The sequence below is a fragment of the Macaca mulatta genome, chromosome 4 (assembly GCF_049350105.2).
Source record: "Macaca mulatta isolate MMU2019108-1 chromosome 4, T2T-MMU8v2.0, whole genome shotgun sequence".
Classification (NCBI taxonomy): Eukaryota; Metazoa; Chordata; class Mammalia; order Primates; family Cercopithecidae; genus Macaca; species Macaca mulatta.
Window position 1 is genome coordinate 163,074,631 of NC_133409.1, and position 9,829 is coordinate 163,084,459.

The following is a 9,829-nucleotide window of genomic DNA, read 5'->3' on the forward strand; positions in this document are numbered from 1 at the left end:
GCAGGAAAAGAAAACCAAATACTGCATGTTCTCAGTTACTTACAAGTAGGAGCTAAATGATGAGAATACATGGATACAAAAAGGGGAATAACAGACACTGGGGCTTACCTGAGGGTGGAGAGTGGGAGGAGGGAGAGGAGCAGAAAAGATAACTACCTGGGTGATGAAATAATCTGTACAACAAACTCCCATGGCATGAGTTTACCTATATAACAAACCCGCACTATTGAGTCAGTAGCTCCCACTGGTCTCTCTTCCTTTCAATCCTGGCTCAATATTGTCTGTCTTTATATTTCTACCAGAATAATTTATCTGAAACAAAAATCTGATGAAGTCCATTCTCCTTAAAAATCATTGATAGCTACAGCATAATAAATACAAAGTTATTTAACATAGTATATACAGCCGTCTGTGATCTACCCACTGTTTATCTTTTCCTTTCTGTCCCTTGTCACAACTTGTGTTAAAGTTATATTCCATTTCTGGTTCTAGGTGCTTCAGGAGCTGTGGCTTAAAGTGCAGACATGGCCAAGTCCGAGAACCACACCACACACAACCAGTCCCGAAAATGGCACAGAAATAGCATCAAGAAACCCTGAACACAAAGATACAAATCTCTTAAGGGAGTGGACCCCAAATTCCTGAGGAACAAGTGCTCTGCCAAGTAGCACAAGAAGAAGGGCCTAAAGAAGATGCAGGTCAACAGTGCCAAAGCCACGAGTGCACGTGCCGTGGCTATCAAGGCCCTCATAAGCCCAAGGAGGTTAAACCCAAGATCCCAAAGGGTGTCAGCTGCAAGCTCAATCGACTTGCCTACATTGCCCACCGCAAGCTTAGGAAGCATGCTCGTGCCTGCATTGCCAAGGGGCTCGGGCTGTGCCAGCCAAAGGCCAAGACCAAGGACCAAACCAAGGCCCAGGCTGCAGCTCCAGCTTCAGTTCCAGCTCAGGCTCCCATGGGTGCCCAGACCCCTACAAAGGCTTCAGAGTAGAGATCTTGGTCTGCCAACGTGAGGACAGAAGGACTGGGGTGGCCCCCCTGGGTTGCTGTCTGCATGGGGCTGGTGTCCTCCCGTGCTATTTGTACAAATAAACCTGAGGCAGGATTTTTTTTAAAGTTATATTTCAGTAATGTTGCCCTCTTATGCAACCCTCCTCCTCAAAACGGACACTTACCTAGCTGCCTCACATAAAGAGCCTTTTTTTTCTTCAATTTCCTGTCTGTCTGAAATACTTTTATTAACTGCCACTCCTAAATTCTGGTCCCAAATTACCTCCTCTTTGGAACCTATCCTGCTTCACCACTCCCAAAAACTCAGCTAGAGCCCCCAATTCTGGGATCTCATTGTACCCTTTGAATGCCTGTATCCCTATACTTACTACATTGTATTGAAAAAAAAAAAAACATACTTATGGATAATTCCTCTCTCTATTCTTAGCAATTCTAGAATTTGGAGTCTGTCCGACTTGTCTTGCTACCTCAGCACAGAAGGTATTTAATGTGTTGAGTAGCATCATCCCACTCTCCAGTATGTCATAACGTTTATGTTCTTTGTTGTACAGAGAAGTTCTGGCTTTAGCAATGGAAGGAAGCTATTCCTCTTCACTTCTTCCTCACCGAATAACTCTAACTGGCACCAAGAAACACAGTTCTCTAACCATGAAGACACCAAAACATTGGGGAGCCATGTTGGACCCAGTAATTCAGTTGTATGGGCACAGCCAAACTCCCTGACCTCAAAGCAGTGTTTATATATGGACAGACTGGCTGATAATCAAACTGAAGGGCTGTTGGCTTTTTTGTGTTCAGGGGTATAAACTATGTGAGGGTGACAGGTAGGCAAAAAACCAAGCAGCAGCCATTCTGCATGTGAAAATGGTGTGGCAGTACCTGGTATGACACCTGGGGAGGTATATTGGCGTTGTTCCTGAAACTTGGAAATCTGGAATGTTATGTGGCTCCCTCAGCAACAGATGATACTTTGGGGGAGCTTATAGTTGAAGATGACAGTTTACTAATACCTTACAATCATTAAATGCATCTTATGTGCATGCAGATTTGCTCTGTGGACTGAAGATGAAATCCCTCCAGTCCTTAGTTGTATTAGTCTTCTATCACAGTTGAGATAAGAGCAAGGGAGAAAAAGGAGTAAAGGTTTCTTCTGCACTTAGTATGAAATCCAAAGTCCTTCACATGGCCAATAAAGCCTTGAAAAAAATCTCTCTCCCATCACCTTGTTCCAAAACCCTTCCATTTCTTGCTCCTTCATCCCTAGTCAACTGTGTTTCCACCACACTGGCTTTTTTTTTTTTTTTTTTTTTTTAAACTCTTTGTCATTCCTCCCACTGAATTAGTGGTGACTGAGTTGACCAAAAGAATATGGTGGAGGTAACACTGTGCCATTTCTGTGCTTTGCGATTAAAAAGACTAGTAGCTTCCATCACATCCCCATGGGAACACAGCCTCCATGCTGGAGGAAGCCCAAGCAGCCATGTGGAGAGGCCTGTGAAGGAGAATCAAGGCCCCTGATATCTTAAGTCACATCGTAGGGGCTGACAATTAGTCAGCAATAGACACTTAGAAGGTCCTCACACCTCCCAAGCTCTTTTCTGTCTCTAGGCCCTGGAACAGGTCCTTTCTCTTCACAGAATAATTCTTCCTTTTGTGTTTGCTCTGACATGTCTGCTCATTTTCATTTTCGTCACCTCTCCACAACAGTTGATCCTAAAAACAACTTATCAAAGCTGGCTTTCTGTTTTAATCTCTGACTTGTCACTTACTTTTTGACCTTGGGCAAGTTACCCAATCTCTCTGAACCTCAGCTATCCTTATCATTAAAATGGGAGTATTGATGATACTTACCTCCCAGGCCTGTGGATGGGATGAAATGAAATAATGCATGCAAAGTACTGAGTGCAAGATTTAGCATGTAGTGGTGCTTCATAATCATAAACAGTGTGGTTGATCTCAGCCTGAGAGAGAATCATATTTGGAATCTTCTTTAGTTTCCAGGCCTTGTGGAAGTATTATGCATATTGGAGGGGAAGAGAAGTGGGTGGTTCTGAAAACATTTGTTATCCTTGGATGACAACAGCTAAGCGTCATCTATATTGATGGTCTTCAGGCCCTCAAGTGGCTTTGAGACTGGAGATGAACATGGCTCTTCTTATTAAAAGACCCAGGTCTGGTGTGGGGTTATAATTTTACCATTACAGCCCTGGTCATCTCCTTCTATTTGCACGGTTCTTGTCCTACACTGAACAGGAGAGCCCAGGGAAGCTAATGATCCTCATTTGTATCAGTTAGGGTCTCAACCTGCTCTGAAATGTTCTTCATTAGGCTTGTGAGCTGTATTTATTTTCATTACTCTTGTGCTTGCAGGACCGTTTGCTGCTGCCTTTTTCTGTACATTTCTCCCTGCAGAGCTCTTCTGCTGTGTGAGAAATGCATCTTCTTATCTCTTCCTGTGCCTTTCATTCTGTTTTTATAGAACACATGGCTGTCCTCATCACTTACATACACATACTCCCTAGAACCACGTCTGGCCTTAGGACGTTTGGGCCAGAACATCTGTGAGGTCCCTTCTACCTCTGAGGGTGCCCTGCCCACTGTCTTCCACCCATTTTAGTGCATCGTCCCAGTGGTCAGCTTCCCATAATTGTTGAAAGTTTGAACCTTTAAGCAGCTCTGTTCTATGGGATGAACTCCCAAGCCTACCGTAGTTGAGCTAGAGAGAAAATATTTGATTGGAAAAAGGTAATTTTCCCCTTTTTAGAGCCATCAGACAACTAATAAACAGTCATGAATGTCTTCTAATTTCTCGGTGTGTGTGCAGTCTTTGGCAAAAGAGACATCAACTCAATATGCATAAAAATCGAAGGCACAGTGGCCTTGGAGCTCTGGCTTCACCTGTAGAAAAGAAGAAGTTTGGGATCTAGATGATGTGTGTTCAGACCAGGGTAGTCGAAATTCTCCCAGAACCTGGTTAGGTGCACTTAGATTAGCGTTTCGCATCTCACAGGAAGGTCTCTGTGCTCCTGCTAATCACAAATGGCCCTGCTGAGAGCAGCAGCATCACAGAGAACCACTGAGCAGGAAACAGAACTCTCCTTCCAGGTGCCATTGTGAAATACCAAACACATTTGGTATTTACTACAGCCCTCGCTCCCACGTGGTCTTCTCACAGTAACAAGTGTAATTCTGCTAGTAACTGTTTTGGTAAATGAGTCATATTGTAGCAATCTTCATGAATCAAAGATAATTATATTTTTACTCAGCTAGCACTGGTTAAGAAAACTCTCTCATTCTTCAATTAGTTGTCTTTTCACTGTCGTATTTATCTAGAGGCCCTTCCGCATAATTTCAACCTAGTTCCTTGCTCCCTTTTCCCTATCAGTTAACGCCTTTTTGATTTGCATGCCTCCCCACGTTATTGTGTATATTCTTTATCATTGTTCTTTTTTTGTGTATATATATATATATTCTTAGGAAACCACTGTGGTGGATTAAACAAGGCTTGCCTGGAGGGGACAGAGATAACAGTATTCCATAGCTGGGAGAGTTATTTATAAACCATGACGTTAGGTTTTCATTCTACAAAGAGGTTATTGTTCACATCTCATCTGCCTTCTATTAACTTAAAATCTTACTCAGAATGACCAGGGAGTTGAAATTGAATTGCCATTAATTATTACTACGGTTTTTGAGTGTAGGTACCAGAAATTTTGTCAAGAGCTTTAAACGTTTAGTTCCTGACGGGTCACAATGAGTTCCTAATTAGTGATTATTTTCTTCATTTAACAGATGAGCAAACCGAAGCTTAGAGGTTAAAGAATTTGCCCAAGGTCCATGGTGGCTCACGCCTGTAATTCCAGCACTTTGGGAGGCCAAGGCGGGCGGGTCACAAGGTCAGGAGATTGAGACCATCCTGGCTAACTCAGTGAAACCTCATCTCTACTAAAAAATAGAAAAAATTAGCCAGGCACTGTGGTGGGCGCCTGTAGTCCCAGCTACTCGGGAGACTGAGGCAGGAGAATGGCGTGAACCTGGGAGGCAGAGCTTGCCATGAGCCAAGATTGCGCCGCTGCACTCCAGCCTGGGTGACAGAGCGAGACTCCATCTCAAAAATAAATACATAAATAAATAATAAAATAAAATAACAAAGAATTTGCCCAAGGTCATGCAGCTGTGACACAACTATTAGAACCTAGTTCTAATTCTAGCATCTCTTATGTACTGCCTACCTCATAACCTTCTTGTCTTAGCTCATTTGTGCTGCTATAACAACGTATCTCAGACTGGGTAATTTATAATTGGTATATTAACTTCTCACTGTTCTGGAGGCTGGGAAGTCCAAGATCACGACACTGGTGGTCTCTGTGTCTGGTGAGGGTTGGCTCTCTTCTAAGCTAGTGTTTTTTTTTGTAACATCTTCACATGGCAGAAGGGCAGAAAGGGCCCTGTATGAAGCCTGTTTTATGAGAGCCTTAATTCCTTTCATGAGTGTGGAGTCCTCGTGACCTAGGTGCCTCCTAAAGGCCCTATCTCTTAATACGACTGCAATGGGGATTACATTCCCACATGTATTTTGGAGGGACACAAACATTCCAACCATAGCACTACTCCTACTTGTCCAGCATAGTACACTGGGACTTGAAAGTCATTTTTCTGCTCTTGCCCAGTTTCAAGGTGGACACAGAATCATCAGACTTCAGATCTTCATCTCTGGAGTCAGCCGTGGTCTGCTCCAGGCCATATCACTGGGGGACAGACAGAGGCTGAGGCAGGACCAGGCCTCTCCAGCTTCTATGTCTTCACCCACACTTCTTTTCCTGAATGTACCTGGGGACTCCGCAAAATGTGATTTCAGGTCAGTTTGTCTCTGAGGCCTTTAAGCTCATATCTTGTGCCCTGCTGTCTTCTTCATGGTCCTTGCCTTTCTAAAAGCCACCCATGGCAGGCCACACTGTCTGGAGATTCCAGTGTGTTTGACCTGGGGTGGGGCCCAGGCATCAGGTGGTTCCATTGTGTAACTCAAGCAGTGCTTCTCAAACTTCAACAAGCACAGAAATCACCTGGGTTCTGATTCGGTAGGCCAGGTGGGGTCTGAGAGTCTGCATTTCTAAGAAGCTCACAGGGGCTGTGAGGCCTGAGAGATTCAAATTAGGTTTTCTGCAGTGTGGCCCAGGCATCAGCATTTTTACCCCTACTCACCGCCCAATGATGTTAACAAGTGACCCAAGTTGGTAACTCCTCTTGTGGACTCTCCACTTCGGTGTCTCTCCATCAGAAACTGTTGTCAGCTGTGTTATATTTCCAGGGCAAAACATGAACCCTCAGAATCGGGAGGATTTTTCTGGGTATCCAACCTCTTTGGATTCCTACATCCAACACTGATTCCTATCTAAGACATGCCTTTCCACCAGACCTTGATCAATGCATGGCTCCAAAAGGCTCAACTGTTTACCTGCTTAGGTGACCTTGGGCAAATCTGCCCACCACGCTGGATCTCAGTTTCCTTACTGTCAGTAAAAGAGAGTTGAAACAAATGCTAATCATTTCTCTCAGGCACTCTCGGTTATATCAGAACAGGGCACCATCCTTCTCCTGGGGAAGATTCAAGATCGTTGCTGCTTTGGGAAGGTGGGGCTGTGAGGCTATTAGAGCTCATTGTGTGGATGGGAGGACAGGTTGAAGGAGGAGGTGGTGGCTGCCGGCTGGGCCTCTCTTCCAGCTGGGGATCCTTCACTCCATCACACAGCCAGCTTAGAAATAGACCAAGGAAAGCCTCAAAGCCACTCACAGGACAATCACTTGGACCTCAAGGAATATCTGCCATGGAATATTATAACAGAAAAAGACCTGTCAGCTCCTCAGTCATTCTCCAAGGTGATATTAACTCGAGGGCATCTGCAAAGAAGCCTCTTTACTCGCTTCTCCATCTGGGAGCCGCCCTGGCTGCATCAATTCCTCCCCTTGAAACCAGCAAGCTGGCGGATGGATGTGACTGCATGGCTTTCCAGGGAATTCTCTGAGTATCTTTCATGTCAGTGATATCTGTGAGAAACAGGAAACTGTTTTCCCATCTCATTCACATAATAGATAAGATGAGAAATTAGCTGCTGGATGAGCAACCTGGGGGCTGTTCATTTTGTCACAATAAATAAGGTTCTGCTCATGCTGGCGCTGCCTACTAGCACATTTCCTGGTGCGTGGTGCATGCTGCACTTTCTCATTTCAGAGCCTCTCAGCCTCATCCTTACTGACGGCTCCTGTTCTGTTTTTTCCCCTCTCATCCTGCTAAAGGCTTCCCCAACCCAGAGACCTCTGAATCTGTGGAGTTTTGTGGCCACTTAAAACTTTGCCTCTGAGCAACCACAGGGACCCCCTTCCCCAAAACACCTTTCCCACACCTCTACGCTATGATGATCTGCAACTTTGCACTTTAGGTGCAGTTCAGGCACCAGCTCAGCGTCGGCATCACCGGGTGCCTGTTAGAAACACAGACCCTGCAGCCCGGGCTCAGACTTCCCGAATCAGAATCAACATTTTAACAAGGTTTCCAGGTTGATTCATTCCTGTGCAATTCAAGGTTGAAGGGTGCAAAGCTCTAGTCTAAAAGAGCTAACATGGATTTTGTAATGCTCGATGAGACCCTGGAGAGTGAGCATTTTGCCTGACATTTGGGACTTCTGGTGCAGCACCCCACCTCCAAGCCATTCTGTCAGTACACACTGATCAACCAGGTGACTGCTCTGGGCTTCCAACACACCAGGAAAATGAAGGGGCAGTGACTGAGTCTGTGGAAGTGGCAAGGGACATTGTGACTAGCGTCAACGTCCATAAATGCCCTGATATTTTAGGAGGGAAGACGCTCGAATCTGCTCTCACAGAGAAGGAGGGGATAGGGATCTGCTTTAGGGTTCCACTTCCCCTCGACTGACTTCTTTAATAACATGCTTAACGCTGTGAGAAACTGACGGGGTCTAGGATGTGAAGAAAATGAGAACTTGGATTAACGTGACATTCGAGTTAAAGGTGAGGGTTTCTTGCTGCATACAAATATTAAAGATAAACATTGTGTCAGTTTCTGAGGGCTGCCATAACAAGGTGGCACCAACTGGCTGGTACTGGGTGGCTTAAATAACAGAAATGTATTGTCTTCTAGTTCTGGAGGCCGGAAGTCCAGCATCAAGGTGTTGGCAGGGGTTGGTTTTTCCTGGGGCCTCTCCACTTGGCTTGTAGATGCCGTCTTCTCCCTGTGTCTTCATATGGTCTTCTCTCTGTGTGTGTTTCTGTCCTCATCTCTTCTTCTTACAAGGACACCAGTCATACTGGATTAGGGCCCACTCTATCGACTTCATTTTAATTTATTTATTCCCTCTTTAAAGAGAAGCGTTGGTACGTTTTGAAGACTCCCAGGGAGAATCCGTTCCACGCCTCTCTCCTCGCTTCTACAAAGACCCTATGTCCAAATAAGGTCACGTTCTGAAGTATGAGGGGTCAGGACTCCAACATCTTTTTGCTGTGAGGGAGAGGGGCATGATTTAGTCTGTAACAGACATGAATTTAAGGATTTCACGTGAACTGCACCTGATGTTGCTGAGAGAAGGGAACTTCTCTTTCTCGCTCCTCCCACCTTTTGTAAATTCTGGGATCAGGGAAGGGTGGGAGTGGGGGGTGTGGTCAAGAGCACAGCACACTGGCAGCGCAGCTGGAAGAAAAAAGTGTAGCCAAGGCAGGGCTTTGAGTTGTTGTTGTTTAATGTTTAGAAAACTAAAAAAAGGGAAATCAATTATGGGGCCTACCTGAATTTTATTTCCTCACCAAAAACCAAATTACTCAGCAAACTTATCGCTTGCTATTGCAGGCTTTGGTATTAAAGAAAACAATCAGGCGGGCAGGATTAATCTCTGACAGCTGCCTTATCTTTAACTTGCACCTTTGTTATTTTCTGATGAGCTTCTCCTTTTTCGCTGCCACGTTGTACCATACCTCACTGGTTCCTTTCATTTTATCATCAGGCAAGAGCGGAGGACCTTTCAGTTTATTAAAAAACCTTTATTTGTGAAGAACAAAGAGGGGGGAAAAGGCAAACAATGAGGTCAGACAATCTCCTTCCTGCCAGGAGTCACTCACCTGTTATTTAGAGTGTTATCAGTTAGGGGGAGACTTGCATCCTGGAAAATGAGGCTCTGACAGGCTACTCGGTTACACACACACCCACACATACACCCCCGCCCCCACACACACCCCTCAGATCTGACTGGCACACATCAACCTCCACAAAAGGTCCTTGACTAACAAAGATGCGATATTTTCTTTTGTTTCTAAGCTTCTAAAAAAAGGACCTATCAAGCCTGCCCCTCTTTCTGTCCCCCAGTCCTCCCCGCTTTCTCCTTTCTCCTTCAACGTAGCCCAGGCTTCCTGCAAAGGAGAAAGCCCGGGCCATGAGTGGCCACATAAGAATTCTGTCTCCTGTGAGCTGGGAATAACTTGGTTGTCTGTCAGGGGAGCTCTTGTATCTTGGATGCATCTTGCTGCTGAGTTTTATTTTGGGGATAAGTGGGCAGGCAATGGTTTTTGGTGCAAGCCGATTTCTGTTTAGTAGGGCAAGGCATGCGCATGGCTATCTGTCGTAGGGCTGCACCTGCTGCTTTGACGTGGCTCTGGGAATTGGAAAGAACACTGCAAACTCCCTAATCTTCCATGCCTCAGTTTCCTCTTGTCCCAAACAGAGGGGCTTCCACAAGATGGTGTTTAAGATTCCTCTCGTTTTTGAGTGCTCTGGATCCTTGACCCATTTACTTTTTACTTTCAGATATGGGAA

The 9,829-nt window shown here is 45.1% G+C and overlaps 1 pseudogene; it reads left to right on the forward strand.

The window, feature by feature from the left end:
- The first annotated feature begins 523 nt into the window (after positions 1-523).
- Positions 524-1,210, forward strand: LOC705960 (large ribosomal subunit protein eL29-like; annotated as a pseudogene).
- Positions 1,211-9,829: the final 8,619 nt, after the last annotated feature.